The sequence below is a fragment of the Macaca fascicularis genome, chromosome 9, assembly GCF_037993035.2.
Source record: "Macaca fascicularis isolate 582-1 chromosome 9, T2T-MFA8v1.1".
In the NCBI taxonomy this organism is placed as follows: domain Eukaryota; kingdom Metazoa; phylum Chordata; class Mammalia; order Primates; family Cercopithecidae; genus Macaca; species Macaca fascicularis.
In genome coordinates this window covers 87,515,488-87,532,956 of record NC_088383.1, presented here as the reverse complement: position 1 = coordinate 87,532,956, position 17,469 = coordinate 87,515,488, and the positions used below count along the sequence as shown (strand labels likewise).

The following is a 17,469-nucleotide window of genomic DNA, read 5'->3' as shown; positions in this document are numbered from 1 at the left end:
CCACCATTTTGAGAGCTTTCTGGCTCTGGCTTTGCTTTGATACAACATCCCCCACCCTTCTTAATATTTGAATCATCTTCTGTTGTTGTGATGTTCCTGGTTTCAGATGCCTGGTCTAGAGACTACCCGAATTTTTCTTTACCAATTTGCAACCTCGATTACCTGCAACTTCAGATGTTTTAGATTCTCCTCTCAGTGCCATTGTGCTTGTCCATCTTTACATGGCTCCTCATGGACATCCCACTGATCCTTCTAACTTGCTTTCCATTCAGGTCCTGGAATTTGCCTTGCAGTTCTAATTTGCCTGTTAGTTCTTGGCTAGGTTCTTCATGGTGGTGGTGGTGTCGTCGTTTACACAAGTCAGACTGCAAATTTTGCCATCATTATCAGAGGTATTCTTTTTTTATGTATTTATATATTTTTGTTTATTAAGAGTTCAGCTATTTATTGAACATGTTATGAAACAAGTTTAGTCAAAAAGACCAAAGCCCATGTCCTCATCAGACTCCTCAGATTCTTCTTTCTTTGCTTCCACTTCCGTCTCCTCAGCTGAGGCAGCAGTGGTGGAAGGGGCAGGACCTCCTTCTTGTGTGGTGCGGGCTGCTGGAGCAATCTAGCAGCACCTGCATTGCAAAGGAGGCTGCCCATACTGGCCAGGGCTTTTGCAAAGAAGCCAGGCCAAAAGGACTCAACAGCTACAGCAGCTACTTTAATGAGGGTATTGAATTTATCCTCCGTGATGGTCACCTCATTGTCTTGCAGAATGAGGACCCAGTAAATGCAGACAATCTTGGGTGAAAGTGTAACCGGAGCCGCTGGCCCACAGTACTACTTGCGAGATGAAGTAGCACGGTAGCGGGCAGCTCAAGACTCACATTCACCACATTGTGGTTGGAGTGCCTCACTCCAATGTGGCCTTAGCTTTTTCAGAAGGACCCGAGTACCTTGGCAGCAGCTGAGGGAAGGGACTCTTCCTGTTTTAATGAGGTCCTAATCAATGTTTAACAACTAGTTGTTTAGGGGAAAGGGGAAGAAAAAGCCCCATTTGGCTACCTTATTTTTTTCACCAAAATTGCTTATTGGTATTTCTGTCTCCAGTCTTTCCCCTTTCTAATCTTGTCTCTGTATCACTTTCTAAAATGCGATGTCATCATGTTATAACCTAGGTTAAAATCCTTTAATAATATCTCACTACCTGGAGGAAAAAGTCACGCATGGTCTTTTGTGACCTTGGTTCAATTTACTTCTTCAGCTTCATCTGTCAGCCTTCTATCTCTTATTCTATGCTCTAGCTAAGCTTGAAATTCCCCCACAATGTAGTAGGGTTTTTGTTTTTTGTTTTTTGTTTTTGCCTCTGAACCTTTGCATATGGTATTCCTCTGCCCAGAATGTTCTCTTCCTGCTTTTTTTTTCACATTGCTTATTCCTATTCATCGTCAGAAGGTCGTTTAGATACTACCTCCCCCTAGAACTGTTCCCAATATCCTCCAGGATGGTTTTGTTTGTTTATCCTCTATTCTCATAGTACATTGCTATCTATACTAATAAAGACACTTGTATCTATCAGGGTCTCAGCAGGAAACAGACAGCATGCTCCAAATGGACAATTTGAGGACAGTTTAATAAAACAAAGGAATTGTCGGGATTTAGGGGAACCAACAATAGATAGTTCAGTACCACCCTCGTACTAGTAGCATCAGAAAGTATTTCCACCCTAAGCTTGATGAAGAAAAGAGAAGTAGCTAATACAAGCCAAAGAGAATGCCTGAGCCTTATGAAGGCTGTGGCCCTTTGTAGAAAGATCCACAGCAACTCCGCAATGAGGGGACCTGGGAAATACATACTCAGCCTCACATTCCTCATGTCCTCCAGTCTACTGCCAATGACTTCAATGAACTGAATCCAACCAGAAGCCAAAGGGTAAATGGAGGCTGATGTAATTCATAATATATGTAATCTGTAAAGGTCAGTCTCCTAGCTCCTACATCATAGAATAGGATTGAGAAAAGTAGAGTATGAATCTAGAAAGACAAACACAAGGTAACCAGCACAAACTGATGTCCATTTATTGAATACCTATTTTATTTGACAAATGGTATTCCCGGTTCATAGAAGTTCCCTATATTATATATAAAATTGTGTCCATTTTACAAGTGAGGAAACTGAGGTTTGGCTAGCGAGGCTACCTAAGAGGTGGCATAGTACAGATTCAAATCCATTTCTATCTGGGTCTGAAGGCTGAGCTCTTGCCACTTTCCATACTGCCATTACTGGTGTGGAATTTTTCCTTATCCCCTAGTCTATAGTCTACTTGAGTACAAGGTTAACATTTCATTTATCTTTATATCACTCGTGCCTTGTGCAGTGGCTAGCCCATAGTAGATAGAGTAGATGATAGATATCTGTGGAATTGATTAACAAAAATAACTGAAGGATTCAGTATTTTAATTTATATAAGTGGGGATTGGGTAATTGGAGTCTGCCAGGGGATGTTAATGGATTATATCTGGCACTAAAGCACCTCTTTGTAACTGTCCTTTATAAATAATTGCCCTTCTCTTCATATTAAAGAGAGAATAAAAGTTTATCTGGTCTCTTAACCATAATGGAGTGTAACAAAAGCTGACAATAAGTGGGTTTTCTGTATGCTGATCATCTTCCATCTTCCCCCTGACTTGGCTAAAAGCTGAGGGTAACAAACAATGGAGCTTGCTTTCCCCAGTTCTTCCTCTATGACTTTTCTTTGAGTTGCCATGTCCCTTTCTAATGGTTCATTTCTCTTTCCCTTTCACTTAACTTGGCTTTTATATGTCTGTCCATCACTGGCTCTCTAACTATCAGCTAGGCTAGCCTGACTCTTTTATAACTTTCAAAGGAAGCTGCCTGCTCTGAATGTATGATGCTAAAGAATGGGTTTTGGTAAGTCCTTAAGAATGGTTGTTTATGTTATTTCAAAGGTTGCCAAGTAATAAATAGTTGTTTGAAAGTGAAGGGTAAATTGGTATTTCACCACCCTGTTCTCTGCTTCTCTTGTGATGGCTCAAATCATAAAACATCATGTTTTGACCTTCATAGGAAGATTTTACCAACTTGGGGTTACTGAGTGGGCAGAGACATTCGCTTTCCTACTCAGTACCCTGGACACTACTCAATCCTAGCCCAGTTGGAACTCCACTGTTTGAACCTTTGAAACTCTGAAACTGATTGAAGCTTCTAAGCCAACAAAAGAGGCAAAGGGCCTTTGTGCTTCAGCAAGGAAATGTTCCAGTTCTTTTGCACTTTCCTAATAAAGGCTGGCCCAGGAGCCCTGGCGTCCCTGGAACACAGAGGGAGTTGTAGGGAATAAAGGCAACTTGACTCTTTGGGGTCATTTCTCTCTTCCCAGAGACTTTTATGGATAATCTTCCAGTCATTGAGAGGTTTGGTACTCATTCAGATCTCATAGCTTTGGATTTGGATGAGAATTTTTTTAAAAAGCTATCTAGTATATTGCTGAATTGCCTCAGATATTCCAGTGTATAAACTCTGATGCTTACCTTGTCTCATTTTCCACATCCTCACCCAGCTTCACCCATTTAGGTCACCTGACTAGCCTTGTAGTGATTTCAGTTTGCTATCCCAAATTTAGTTTGTATTTTATAGTGCTATGAAGATGTAAATTATTTACTAGTGTTGTTATTGTTGGATCAAGTTATTAACTCTAATGCCATGTAATGCCTTTAGTAAGCTGAGTGAGGAGATAAGAATCTTCTCTCCTGACACAATTTTAGAAAATGTGATATTTTTAAAAGCCAGAGACCCAAATTCAAAATTTCATTTTAATATATTGTGTTATATATCTGCATATGGAAACTGAGGTAAATAAACAGCAGACCTGAAAGAAGCTTGAGAATTTCATCCCCCAATCCTCAATTTTATAAATTAGCTATTTGGTAGGCAGAGTAATTATTGAACATAAATTGCTGTGTAAGATGATAGCTATGTCCTACTGGTCATCCACCATAAATCTTCAAATTTGCAGAACCAATGAGGTTAATTATGGCATAGCATCTGAGTCTACAATGAAAGAATACAATGTGAAAGATGGTTCTGATACCGTTTTGAGGCATCTGGCCCTAATCAGACTCCAATTTTAGAACCAATCCTACCTAAAGTTTTCTATAATTTATTACATCAGAAGATTCAAAGAGTTATTTTTATACAGAGAAAATTGGACTCAAGTAAAAGTTATTTTCATCACTCCATCTAATTACAAAGCTGAGCACAGAACTATGACTATTCAAACATGTTGCAGATATAATAAAGAGAGTGAATTGCAATGAAAGCTGGTCTTGAATAGCTGCCAGGATAAGCAAAGATGGGGGAAATGACTCTCATGACTGGAGGGGAAATTAAGGAAACAGTAATTTCTTTTCAAAATGTTCACATACCATTTATTAGGTATTTTAAGGGTTTTGGGGTAGCTATGATTTTTATTATTCCTTAGTTGCATGTAGTTTATTCCAGCAATGAAATGTGATTTTATTGTAACTGACTTCAAGGAATATGGTCTACCACTGAGAAAAAGGAAAGAGAAGACTTATGACTGGGCCAGGGAATGTGAATTCAGACAAACATACATAGAGTCTAGATTTAAGCTATAGTTCATATCTCTTTGGGTAATTCTTTCTTTCCTTTGGGTTAGCACAAAACTACATCAGCACTGAGGAGGAAATCATTAGCTTTGAGGAGAGAAAATTTAGGGAAAAAAAACACCCTGAAAATTTAGCATGACCTGGGAGAGCTCATGAGTCAGTCAACTATTTTGAGCTCTTAAAAAAAGAAAATAACTTTCTTTGGTCCAGACGAAAACTTTAACTTCTTCTCAACCTTTAATTATTCCCGGGAAAACTAAAGACATTTTAACTTATCTAGTTTCCTCCTAATACGTTTCTGCTGAGAGACAGTCTGCATACAAGTCAGAGAAACCTGAAATTAAATCTAAACCATGTAGCTTATAGCCATGTGACACTGAGTAAATCACAATCTGTCTAGAACCCAAGTTTCTCATCCGTAAAACAGGGTAAATAATGGCAATTTTTAGCGTCCGTGTGAGGGGTAAAGGAAAAGAGATAAACCTCAACAAATAGTAGTTCTTAATTTCTGATGAACACATTATTGCGTAAGTCTCAATACTGTTAGTATATTTCCATTTTCTCTGGAAGTGAATGAAAGGAAGCTATTTTTTGATTCATTTAGTTATTTTACTGCACAGAAATCAAACAACTTATAAAAAAAGGTATCTCTACCTAAGATGGTAGTTTACACTAGTCCAAGGTGTCTTACTGCTCAGAAAATGGAACAGATAGGAAAGAGGTTGTAGCAAATAATTTTCATGCTCCCATGAGCTGGAGCCTTATTGTGCTTGCAGTCTGGCAAATTCCCAGGATTTCAGACACAGGCTTATACAAATATAGCATTATGAAAACATAAATGTTTGAGTGGGGGGTGAAATGCATCACTCCATCAGCATGGGCACTTTTATTTTGCTTTAGGTTCTCATTATTGAGCACCTACTATGTGTTCATCACTACTTTAGGTGCTTTATACGTGCCATTTTATTTAACCCTTGGCATTACTCTGTGAAGCAGATAATATCCTCATTGTGCAGTTGAGGAAACTAACACTCAGAGATATTTACTTGGATTTATGAGCAATGTCTGCATTATAAACTAGAGGTGGGAAGACTAGTTAGGATGCTTTGCAGTCATCCACTTGAGAGAAATTGTCGGTCTGTGACAATAGAAAGTGAATCTCTTGGAAAGATTCTACAATGTTATTGCTTTTGCCCAAAATGGCACATTACGGAAATCAATTAATTAAGTTAAACAGCAACTATATGTACAAACATGTTTCTATGACTCTTCTATATCATATAATTTGTCTTTAATAAATGTGATTTATAAATAAATTAAGTGCACTTGAGTTCAGAGATGATGCCCAAATTCTCATCTAGTCTCTATTTTTAAAGATATTTACAAAGGGAGATTGAGAAATTTTCCTTGTGAAATGTTCAGCAATCCTGGCCGCCAGAACCTCCTTTGGATAACTGACAATAAACGAAGTTGTTTCTTATTAAACATTAAGTCAGCCTTGAATGGTTCACTATTAGCTCAATAATTCACTCTTATTAAGAAGCTACCAAACGAAAATGTCAATATAATTTTGCTTTATCCATTAATAGCTGTTTTTTATAACGCCTTTCCTTTCTCAATGAATTGTACCTACATATAGCTGTAATATAAAGGAATATCTTTAAAATATATTTTTATGAACTCCATTTTGAATAAATGCAAGAATAATCTTTAGCCAGAGTGAGCAGTTACATGTTTGGTGATTAAAAACATTTCTTCCTCTAAAGAAGCTGAAGCTGAAAACCTGAATTATATTATCTGAAAGTCCTTCAGAATAAAAATACTAACTATATTACCACAGGGTTTCTGAACCTCAGCACTATTTGGACCAGATAATTCTTCATTGTGGGAGGCTGTCCTGTGCAAAGTAGATGTTAAGCATCATCTTTGGCCTTTACCTACTATACTCTTAAATTGACAACTGTCGCATCCCAAATTATGGCAATCAAAATGATCTCCAAACATTGCCAAATGCTTGCTGAGGAGGCAAAATTGTCTCCAACTGAGAACTATAGTCCCGGAGGTAAATATTAGTTACTCCACTTTCAGTCATAGATCAAATGATTTTGTTTTTCCACATAGGCAATAAGAATAAGTATCAATAGAGTGGTTTAGCATTTTATTATTAGAAATACATTTATCCTTTTTAAAAATAGCAATATATATCAATTGCAGAGAAAAATATAAAATAGAGTTAAAACTATCAGAAAAGAATATATAATCACCCCTATTGTCATGTTCCACAGATAACTGGCATGATTATTTATGTATTTTTATCATATTCTTAAAAATGAGATTATATTGTATGTATTAATCAGTAACCTGGTTATTTATAAATTAATAATATATGACTAGTAATTATCCACTTATAGAATGATTTTAAATAGAATGACATTCCATTCTACGGCTTTACCATTGGTAAGTCACTCATTAATTTAATATAGTTAAACTCTATGTGTTAAGCCATGTGCTAGGTGCTATGTATAAAACGGTAAAGAAGACAGAGGGGCAAGAAACTATCCTCATGAAGGTGGAGAGACTAACAACGCACATAAACAATGTAAGAGAGAGAGGAAATAGCCTAACACCCTCTAGGAAGACAGGTCTTCACGACCAGGAGAGGTGAATCAAGACAGATGAGAGCACAAAAGTCTTCATTTTAGTGAAGTAACCAGTGCTGAAGACAAGCCATTGTCCTATGGATCCGTGTTTCCCTCTATGCACTTATCACTGTGCTGCTTAATAAGTGACAGAATAATTAAAATTTTTATATGAACTTGAATATCCCAGTCATTCTTACCCTGTGATATAGTTTCCGCTCTGAGTCCCCACCCAATTCTCACCTTGAATTGTAGTCTCTATAATCCCCACATGTCAAGGGCAGGACCAGGTAGCGGTAATTGAATCCTGGGGGCAGTTTCCCCCATGCTCTTCTCATGATAATGAATGAATCTCATGAGATCTGATGCTTTTATAAGTGTCTGGCTTTTTCTCTGCTTGCACTCATTCCCTCTCCTGCCGTCCTGTAAGAGGTGCCTTCCACCATGATCGTTAAGTTTCCTGAGGCCTCTCCAGCCATACGGAACTGTGAGTCAATTAAAAGCTCTTTCCTTTGTAAATTACCCAGTCTTTAGAGCAGCTTGAGAACAGACGAATATACCCTGCTTTGGTAACCTTTCTGCTGCTTTTCCTCTCTCCTCCATGCCCTTAAATGTGCAGACAAATGTTTGATGTATTACAGCTGTGTTCTCTCAACAGGTCTGGATACATACAGAGTGAGCCTCTGCCCCTGTTGGAAACAATGATTTTTTAAAAAAAGCATTTGAACTCACATTGAGAGCTTGTACTCTAGACTACCAGTCTTTTTGTTTTATTCATAGTGTTTCCTCCAAGAGTAACAACAACCCTATCATCTAATAATTAGGGTTAATTAACTTCTTTTCTTGCCAACTGGTCCCTCAGTAGAAGGAGCCTCGGAAGAAGGAGGTCAATGGGACTCTTGCCTGTCCCTCTTGCCTACTTGTCTGCAGTACTCAGAGTTGTGGTAAGCAAAATTCCCCTGAGTAGATCACTAGGAGTGATGGGAAGCAGGGTTATTCCTTTCTCATTCCTTGGTTCCTTGGCCCATGGATTTTACCAATTGTGGACACAGCACTGTATAATTGTCTTTGATTTAGAGTGTATACTGGATTCTCAGAGACAGCTTCTCATCTTCACTGGGTACCATTTATAAGCTGGCATTTTAACAAACAGTTCCACCACTCTTTCAGTTCTGCAGCTCCTGCATGGTATAGTATGAGACATGACCAGTAGACCTCATTGTCATATGTCCATTGCTGTACCTCCTTTGCTTTAAAATGGGCCCTTTAGTCTGTGCAGTGTTATGTGATCAGTGGATCAAACATTCTGTAAGCCTGCAGAGAGTGATGCTGGATGAGAGCCTATAGGCAAAGAAAGACAGACTTGTACCAAGAATAAAAGTTGATTCTCATCAATGTGAAGTCATCATTTTCATTCAACATTGTACTAGCCAGTGCAATATGTCAAAAAAAGAAAGAAAGAAGAAAGCCATTTGGATTGGAATGGGAGAAATAAACTATGTGCAGATGAAATGTTTATGCAGAAGGTTCAAAAGAATCTACAAAAACCTGTCAGAACCAATAAGTGACTTTAGAAAGGCCATAGAATATGTAATATAAACTTTTACCTTATGTCATTTATATAACAATGGGAACAAAATACATTTACAAATTAAGTAGAAAAAATAATAAAATTGACAAACAGCATCACTTTGGTGCATTTCTTTTTCCTTTGCTTTAACATGAATATGAGACCCCCATAACATCCTACATTGTTTGAAATAAGCATGCCTATTATTACCTTGTTCTATGTGATAATTCAAATTCTTCTTCCACTGTTTTTTATTTCAACTATTCATACAGCCTTCTGACATCAATTTGCATTTAGTTGGCTTCAATGCTTCACTTATTTTTAATCTTAATTAGTAAGCACAAATAAAAGTGACATAACTTGGACTTCACACAATCATAATCACAAGTACAAATATGTAAACTTTGGCACTGAAATCTTGTGGTGGTACTCAGATGTACTTTCCCACCAAAATAATCAATAATATGTTTATATTAATTCATTTTGAAAGATTTTCAGAAAAATGTAAAAAATTCAGAGAGACTCTGCATAAAAATGTATCTGTGGACAGGGGCACATAGATTCCAGTTTTGAGAAACACTAGTAAATACTGCTAATTTGAAAATAAACCTATATGATCTGATAATATTTCTTGTTTTGTGTTCTATTCATTAGCATTAGAAACTCTTTTATGGTTAGTGAGAGTTTGTTTTTTATTTCCTGACAGATAGTAGGCACTTATCCAATACTTAGTGATATGGTCTTGGCTCTGTATCCCCATCCAAATCTCATCTTGTAGTTCCCATAATTCCCACGTGTTGTGGGAGGGACCCAGTGGGAGATAACTGAATCATGGAGGCAGGTCTTTCCCGTGCTGTTCCCATGATAGTGAATTGGTCACACAAGATATGATGGTTTTAAAAACAAGAGTTTCTCTGCACAAGCTCTTTTTGCCTGCTGTCATTCACATAAGATGTGCCTTGCTCCTCCTTGCCTTCTGCCATGATTGTGAGGCCTCCCCAGCCATATGGAACTATAAGTCCACATGGCTGGACTTCTTTTGTAAATTGCCCAGTCTCAGGTATGGTCTTTATCAGCAGCAAGAAAATGGACTAATACACTTAGGATCAAACGATGCCCAAACTCCTCTTCAGTCGATAGAATGCCTTTGACCTCCATAAAATGTTAAGCTTCAAGATTCTTCTTTTGATTGTAAAAATGGGGACATTTTATATATGCTGTATAATCAAAAATAGATGTTCAAATTATTACCTGAATGCTAAGCATTAAATGGTTTTATATACAGCATGACAATATGAATTTTATCTCATTTGATCCTACCACAGCTCCATGCAGAAGGTTTTGTTGTTAACCTCACTTTTAGCGCTTAGAAAAGCATGAAAGCACTGCGGTTTGGAGAGGGTAAGCAACTTGTCTAACATCACCCAGCTACTAAGCAGCAGAGTTGAGGTTTGAACTCAGCCAGATTGGCTCTGAGCCGGAACCCTACACGCCCATGTCTAAACTCAGAGAATCCTGGAAGCATCTTGGATATATTTGCCTCCTAAGTTCTACAATTTGCCCTCCAGCTGATTAAGTTTCTCGGAATGACTATTACATAAACATAAGTGAGGAAACCTCATTTTTGGTCATGAAGGTCCATAAGGAAATTAGCTCTCAATGATTGTTTAATAGGTTTATTTGTACTCTGGAGTTTTGTGCTTCCATTTCTTTTTAATGATTTGATGTGGGCAGCTGTGGTGTGCTATTAATGTGCTAGGAGCACTAATGTACTTATGTGAGGAGACTGACGTGTTATGATAAAGAAAGAGATGATTCTGATTCCCTTTGATAATCAAAACTTACCACTTCCCTTTAAAATACACAAGCAGAGGAACTGCTTCTCTTTCATTTTCTACATTAACCCAGATGGAGCCAGAAGAGATTCACGAGCCATCTGGATTTAATTAGGCAGTATACTATGTGAATATGCTGGTAGCAGCGTTGCTGTGGGGAATTAGCTTTAATGGAGAGAATCTTAGATTCGGAGTCAGTAATTCTGGTTTCTCGCTGGCCTCTGTCACTAACTAACCTCTCACTTAATGTTTTTATTTTATCAAAAGAATGTCTTCTCTGCTCCCTCACTGGGTTTACTTTGGAGATCAGATAACGAATCACTTGGAAATGATTCAAAAAGCACATACCACTGCAGAATGCAAAAGATTCATTTACTATTACTACAGTACTGCAGAATTTAAACCATGCTTTGTTTGTTTTTAACCACTTTTACAATTATATGATAATTAACCCTCTTTCTCATTTGTGACAACTGATTGAACCAAAGATGAAGAGCATGGCATTTTGGAGTTCTAATTTTGAGGTCCAGTCTCTGTATCTCTTGGCTCAGCCATCAGCTCTCTGTCATGCAATTAAGGTTTGCTTTTATTTTCAAACCTCCTCCCCTCTTACTTACCTCAGGTTTCAAAAGTTGAAATATTCAGGCATGATTCTTCAGGCTTTGCAGGAAGTTAAAGAAGTATTATTGATTCCACATTGGGCTGTGGATTGCAAAACCATTCAAATGAGAGAAAAATAATTTATAGAGCTTGTAATTAGCCAGCTGTGGCTGAGGGGAACCAGATTCTATTAGAGGAAACATCAGCTGGATTAAACAATAGCTGTGTGCAATTCCCATTCTGGCCCCAGCTTGTGAGTATAGTGACTCTGCACAGAGTTTACTCATTGAAAGATATTTGTGGCCATCCTCATTTTACGGCCAAATATTTGGAAATTTGGGACATGAAGCATGTGCCTGAGAAAAATATCAACTGTTTATTAGGCAGCTCATAGTCAGAAGAGCAAAACTATGCTATATATTCACTTATATCAGACTCTCAGAACCAGTTTTGCTCCTTTGGAAAGTCAGAAAGATAGACAAAAAACAAAAACAAAAGACAACAATTGAAAAACTCAGCACACGGGCACTGAAAACCTAGAACCATCAAGAATTTTATTTTATTTTATTTTATTTTATTTTATTTTATGTTAGGTTTCTTTTTAGTCATTTTGCCAAACTCACTGCTCCAGGAGTCTTAGTCTGATTGAGGATCTGGAAAATAGATTTTCGTTCATTTTCTTCCCTAGCATCAAACTTTGTTTTTATAGTTTTTAAATTTCTTTGCAAGATATTTTAAAATGTCATTATACAGATAATGTGATCTCTCTGTAGAAAAATTTCATACCTATTAACAAACAAAAATGAAATAAAATGAAAACAACGTGAACAACACTTGAGGTTAATCATCATCTTTGTTGAACTTACTTCATTAGCTCAGTGAAGAAGTAATCAGACCGGGCATGGTGCCTCACGCCTGCATTTTGGGAGGCTGAGGTGGGTGGGTCACATGAGGTCAAGAGTGCGAGACCAGCCTGACCAACATGGCAAACTCTGTCTTTACTAAACCTATAAAAATTAGCCGGATGCAGTGGCACGAGCCTATAATCCCAGCTACTTGGGTGTCTGAGACAGGAGAATAGCTTGAACCCAGGAAGCAGAGGTTGTAGTGAGCCAAGATTGTGCCAATGCACTCTAGCCTGGGTGACGGAGTTAGACTCTGTCAAAAAAAAAAAAAAAAAAAAAAGGAAAGAAAGAAAGAAAAAGAAGCAATCAGATAAATGATGTAACAATCCTTCGAAAGGTTCTTATTGAAAACTGACTAGTAAAGGCTAATCCCAAGTAAGCTCTTACTGTATGCCAGACAATGTTCTGATCACTGTATAGGTTTATTCCCAACAATCCTTAGTAGGTTCTCTCATCCGTATTACAGAGGTAACAAATGTAAGGCACAGAGATGTTTAGTAACTCACATAGGGTCTCACAGTAAGGGGTAGAGCCTGGATTCAAGCCCAGTAGTCCAACTCCAGAACCTGTATCCTAAACCAGGAGTCAGCAAATTATAGCTAATTTGCCAAATCAGGTCCTACCATCTACTTTTTGTAAATAAAATTTTATTAAGAAACACACACATCAATTATAAACTTAAAACTCGGGGACAAAACTTAGTGATTATATGTAGGTATATCCATGGTCTTCTAATTCTTTCTGATTTTTTTAAGAATGGAAAGAGAAGATAATATCTAAGAATAAAGCATTTTTAAACTTGCTTAATATTCTAGACAACTACCACTCAAAGGATTTGTAAGAAAAATGTGTTGTATGTTACCTCAAGGACAACAGAACATGAGTTCATTAAACATTTTGCATCAACTAGGAAGGACTTAACCCTCAGAGAGATTTTTATAACTCTGTCTTTGGTTAGCACAGCTAGCTGTTGCAAAGGAGAAAAAGTAATATCTTTTCCTCACTCATCACAAGTTCATTGCTGACACCCTTATAACAAAAGGCAGATTAGTAAGAGAAAAGCATAATAAACTTATTTTTAAACTTTGGGAGGCCGAGACGGGCAGATCACGAGGTCAGGAGATCGAGACCATCCTGGCTAACGCGGTGAAACCCCGTCTCTACTAAAAAATACAAAAATCACGCCTGTAATCCTAGCACTTTGGGAGGCCGAGGCGGGCGGATCACAAGGTCAGGAGATCGAGACCACGGTGAAACCCCGTCTCTACTAAAAATACAAAAAATTAGCCGGGCGCGGTAGTGGGCGCCTGTAGTCCCAGCTACTCAGGAGGCTGAGGCAGGAGAATGGCGTGAACCCAGGAGGCGGAGCTTGCGGTGAGCCGAGATCGCGCCACTGCACTCCAGCCTGGGGGACACAGCGAGACTCCGTCTCAAAAAAACAAAAAAAACAAAAAAAACAAAAACAAACAAACAAACAAAAATCTAGCCGGGCGAGGTGGCGGGCGCCTGTAGTCCCAGCTACTCGGGAGGCTGAGGCAGGAGAATGGCGTGAACCCGGGAGGCGGAGCTTGCAGTGAGCCGACATGGCGCCACCGCACTCCAGCCTGGGTGACAGAGCGAGACTTCGTCTCAAAAACAACAACAACAAAAAAGTTTTGTGACATAGAAGCCTTAGGAAATAAGATCCAAAAATAGAGGGAAAATTGTATTTTTATAATTAGGTTTGATGAAGGATGAATAGTCATGAAGTACAATTGGACAAAAACGGGGTGTGACCTATTGATAGCCAGCTGGGAATACACATCAAGGCCTGTTTATTCAGATTCTTCTTGGCCTCTCTATGTAGTCTTCCTTCTTTCTGGACATAGGACAGGACACCTGCCACATGAGGGTCTTCAAAAAAGAGGAAGTAGGAGAAGGTCAGAGGCTTTCTACAGTTTTCTCACTTTCCTTTAGCTTCAAGTACTCAGTACGCCAAGGTACCATATTCTGGGGGAGCGCTTCCTGCACCCCATCACTGCATTATTGATGTAGCCGAAGACTTAATTAAAACACTGACTCATGCCTTAATGCTAAGTGGAACTCTAGAAATGCTACTACTAAGTTTGAGATCCTGGTTTGGAACTTAAAAACTGTGTGACATAAACAAATTTTTGAAATCTTGATACCAGTTATCCTTGAAAAACAAAAGCAAAACCCTAAAGGCCAGCAATTAATGAAGATAACATCAACAGGTATATATTAAGGCCTTCTTTGAGTGCTACAAAACAGATGTTAGGAAGATAAAGTCTCTATTTTTGAAGAGCATAGAACCTTTCTATAATAAAGTTCATTTATTTTCTTCATGCACAGGGTTACTGGCCAGGATATATGCATTGTTTAAAGAACACCCTTCCAAGTTACCCCATTCTCTGGTGACTGTCTATTTTACAACTGTGTTAATTATACATAACTGATAGCATAAGAACTGATAACAAAAGCATTCTTGCCTATAGATGTGTAAGTATTCTGTCCAGTAGAAGTTCAAAGATGCTCTTTCATTCTTCATCAAACCTAAACATTAGCAGCCACTTCTGTGTCAATTTGTAAATTCAATTTCTAATTTAGATCATGTCTTTTCTTTGGATTCTCTTTTGAACTGGTTGTGACATCTTACTGGTTCCCTCATTTATTTAATGAGTTAAATCAAATATTTGACATGTTTATTTTATATTTACATGTAAGTCATTATTTTACATTTTTAAAAAAAAATGATCCTTTAACATGAACTTAGACTCTATAGTCAACCAGGCATGGATCCAAGTCCTAATTTGGCTATGTACCAGCTGTGTGACATTAAGCAAAATACTTAAATTCTCTATTAATAATACCTGCCTCATTGGATTGCTGTGGGAATTATGTTGCACTTTTCTTTTATCCTGAAATACAGAAGCACTCAATAAATATTAAGGTGTTATTTTTTGTTTATTTTTTATTTTTTTAAAGAATCATCAGAGTTAATGTATGGAGCAGTTAATGTGTCATAGCAATAAAGTAAATCCATTCAATCAGCATGTGACTTCTTTTTAAATACCTCTAAAGTTGCTGCCTTAAGGCTTTAACTCAACTACCTAAATAGGTCAAAATGTTTCTCAAAGCCATATAAATGAAATAGGCTTATGACTTTCAAATTCTAGTTAGGCATATTTAATATGCAAAAGTTAATCAATGAATAATCTTTGCAATCATATTTATACAGGAAGACACCCATAATAGTCAATTTTATGCATTTCCTCTCGAAGTAAGTTTTTCTGAACTTCTTCCTCTAAAATGTAATTCTCATCTAGTGCATATTAACTATGTTTTTTTCTAGTAGATTAAGAACCCAGGCTGTCCCCCAAAGATTAGAAATTCTTAGCCTTAATTCTAGCTCAAATCATTAATATAATTAATTCCTCCTGCATTTATACTTTTCCTTTTATATTTAGATATATTGAAACAAGCCCCCTTTTATGGAAACTGGAATAAATCATTAAATACTTTTTTTAAGTGATGAAGAATCAACTGACAAAACTGACCATATTTCTGTGTGGTATTACATGTTATTTATGTAAACAGCCATTCATTCCAATTTGAAGTCCCTTTCAAAATCCTTCAGAGATTAGGAAGCTCTGAATTTTAGGAGATTTAATACCAATCTTCTTAACTTCTGGAACAAAATTATTACGCTGGCCCCACTTCAAACACCCGACTCATCTAGTGCAATCTACATTTACAGGCAAGTAATATTTCCTAAAAGGGAAACATGAAGTTTCTGTATGCCCTGTGTAAAAATAACTTGAGGATATGTATATAATATCCTTCCTGAGAATTAACAACATATTCTATTACTGATGATTCTGAGAAGACTTATAATTTTTTTTAAGCCTGTTTAACTTTATTTAATCCAGTGTACACCAAATCCCAGGCCTCATTTCACAAGGTGCTCCTCTTTGCCATCTTTGTCCAGCCACGTTTGCCTTCTTTTTCGTTCCCTTGTGTGTGATACCACAGGGCCCACGTAAATGCTGTTCCCACTTAGATTCATGGCGGACCTTAGCTATGCTGCACAATAGAATCCCATTCTATTGTGAATGGGATTTTGTTGAAGCACCTCAGGTGACTCATGTTCAGTCATTGTTAAGAACACTGTCCTGGGCTCTAGACTTGGTGAAGGCAGGGTTTGGTTTTGCTCACCATTACTATTCATATAGTAAGTGCTCAATAAAAAACATTCGTCAAATAAAAGAAAGAATGAATAAATAAGTATCAAACAGCATTCCTTGGGAAACACTGCTTTAGGGAAACATTTGCCAAGGAACCATATGGCTTCAGATATAGATAGATAGATAGATAGATAGATAGATAGATAGATAGATAGTAGGTGAAGAGAGATGGTCCAAAGTTAGCTTTTCAGGAAGAGCTTAACCTTTCTGGACTTCTTCCTGCTGCATTAGTTTTAGACTAAACTAATCAGATGTTAGCTCAGAGTCTGGGACAAAGCATGATCCTGGTGGTACTCTGGGGCCAATGACTGTTATCACAGCTGACCTTGCATATTTTCTGGAGCCACAGTTGATCTAGTTGTTTTTAAGGGCTTCCAAAGCACTGAGATTCACATGATGAGCTCCCCAAGTTTGTCCTCTGTCTACATTCAAACTTCTTTTCAGGCCAGCTGAAATCATACCACCACTGTAAATGCTTTTCTTTGTTCATTGCATCTCACAATACAGTACTCTCTAGCTCCTCTGAACAACCACTGCTCTTACATGCTCCTCAAAACAAAGCAGTGGTTCTGAATACCCATGGTATAGACTCTGGAGTGAGACTGTCTGGTTTTAAATCCTCTCTGTACCATTTCTAGCTGTCTAACCCTATGCAAGTCACTCAACCTTTTCAAATGTTGGTTCCTTCATCTGCAAAATTAGGATAATATAAAATATTTCTTCCTTATAGAATTGCAAGGTTTGAATAGAATAATGTATGTAAAGCATTTGGCACCATGCTTGGTACACAGTAAATATCCAATTATTAGTAGCCATTACTATTTTTCTCTTTTGATACTTGTGATTTTTTTTATCCTGTTTGCTAGGTTTCATAGGTTCATATCTTAATGTTTCTTCATGGATTATAAGCTCACTGAAAGCAGAATCTTAATATTATGTTGGCATAATTAGTTTTTGAAACATAACTTGGCTATTAAAGATGACTCTTTGGCAGGGAACATATATGGATTAGACTTCTCTTCTAACTCTCACACCCCTAAAT

The 17,469-nt window shown here is 37.5% G+C and overlaps 1 pseudogene; it reads right to left on the bottom strand.

Moving 5' to 3' along the window:
• Nucleotides 1-202: 202 nt before the first annotated feature.
• LOC102126221 (large ribosomal subunit protein P1 pseudogene) lies at nucleotides 203-16,249 on the bottom strand (annotated as a pseudogene).
• Between the last annotated feature and the right edge of the window lie 1,220 nt (nucleotides 16,250-17,469).